Source organism: Suncus etruscus, chromosome 13 (assembly GCF_024139225.1).
Source record: "Suncus etruscus isolate mSunEtr1 chromosome 13, mSunEtr1.pri.cur, whole genome shotgun sequence".
NCBI lineage: Eukaryota > Metazoa > Chordata > Mammalia > Eulipotyphla > Soricidae > Suncus > Suncus etruscus.
Window position 1 is genome coordinate 34,910,151 of NC_064860.1, and position 1,880 is coordinate 34,912,030.

At 31.3% G+C, this 1,880-nt stretch overlaps 1 non-coding gene across 1 annotated transcript; it reads right to left on the reverse strand.

Annotated features, from left to right (window-relative positions):
* Positions 1-336: 336 nt before the first annotated feature.
* LOC126026901 (U6 spliceosomal RNA) lies at positions 337-440 on the reverse strand. The gene has a single exon (XR_007502094.1). It is a non-coding gene; the product is annotated as a U6 spliceosomal RNA (small nuclear RNA).
* Between the last annotated feature and the right edge of the window lie 1,440 nt (positions 441-1,880).

The window sequence follows — 1,880 nt, forward strand, 5'->3', positions numbered from 1 at the left end:
TGACATGATTAATTGAAGCAAAATATCCTGTTTTAAATGATAATGAGACTAGAAGGACAATATGTCAAGTCTCTTAATTTAGGCCTAATAAACGTCTTGTTACCCAAAGAAGCCAAATTCAATTATGCCTCAACCACTACAATCCTAGAGCAAGTAATGGTTCCAGTATGGTATTTTTTAAAATGTGTTTATTTTTAACACTGCCACAACAGTTTGTGAATGACTGCCATGATCTCAGTAAAGTAATAATTTAGAGATAATAAGTAGATTTCAGGATAGATAGTACCTACCTGAATAGTTAATGACCTTAGAAAAAAGCATCTTCAATCGAACTTTGAAAACATTTGAACTCTTTTGCTTCCTTTCACTATTCTTGCCCAAGGGCCATGCTAATCTCTGTATCGTTCCAATTTTAGTATATGTGCTGCCGAAGCGAGCACTCCTTTCACTATTCTTGAGACCCATTTGAAATATAATCTACTCATAAAACTGCTCTTCTCCTCCCTGCCCCATCAGCTACCATAATATTTTGCACTATTCTATCTTACAGAATGTGCAATTATTTACATCTATATTTTGTTCTACGAATAAGGCACTTGGTTTAAAGAGAAATGTATCCATTATCACCTTTGTATTCTTTTACCCTCAATCTATTTTTGGATGTGTTTAAATCCCTCAGTTTTCCTAGATTTCTTTTGTATGCCAATGGTGATGTGGAAAGTCAATTAACTGATCACATTTTCCCTAGACAGTGGTCATACCGAATGCCAGGAATCAAAACAAAGGCCTCACAGATACAAAGGAATTACTATGCTGGGAACTAAGTTCCAATTTCACAAACAGGATATTCCTCATTGTCAAGACAACTTTGAAGAAAGAAAGTTGATGTGAATGGACCAGTGTCCTATTGACTATTTTATTTAAATTCATATTATTCAGAATAGGATTATCAGTTCATTTTAACTCAACTGAAAAAATTGCCATCATTTCCATTATAACAACTGTAGAAATTGTGTTTGTTTCTGTTGCAGATACGCAACAAAGACATTTAAATGACTTCATATTTTACTCTTTTTCATATATGGTTATTGAAAATGTTACTTATTGATTTTCATGCTTTTAAAAAAGTTAATTCCAATGTTTTTTTTAAAATGTATTATTTTTATACATGATTATCATAATATAATTATGTGTTGTTAAAGATTTATGTTGCCAGTATATGACTGATGTAATGTCAGGGAATTTGAAAAGAGTAAATATTGGTTGTTAGAGATGATATACATAATTTCATTATAAAGTCAGATAAAGTTGTTCATTTTGTCATAACTCAGAAGTTCCCATAGCAGGAAAAACTAGCACTTTTGGCATGAATTGTTGAACTTCTGGTTCTCTTTCCCTAAAAGGTGATAGATAACTGCTCTTGGCTGCATGAGATTTCAATAGATCTAAATCCTTTAATGCTTTGATGCTTCACAATAATTTGTTATCAGGAATTATATAATAATTTTATAAAACTGTTTCAATTTGTCATTTTTTAAACATGAGATTTTATTAATGGAAGGACTTATAAATTATATTTTCTGTATTTTGCTCTAGACAATAGAACTAGAGTCAGACCCTGATGTGGAAAAAGTAGTGTGGGTGCTCAGGAAACCTAAATTCTACATATCTCTATCTCCTTTCTGAAGATTCTTAGAAAAATCCAATTCATTCAACAGGACACTTGCATCTAGATAGTTGTCATTCTGTAAAAGTTAGCTAATGTGTACAAACACACATTTTCATATGCTAATTCACATCATAAAATAACTGAGGAAAGAAATTATTCTTATAAAATCAGTGTTCTTATCTACATAGAGAAAACAACATAAATCTCTGAG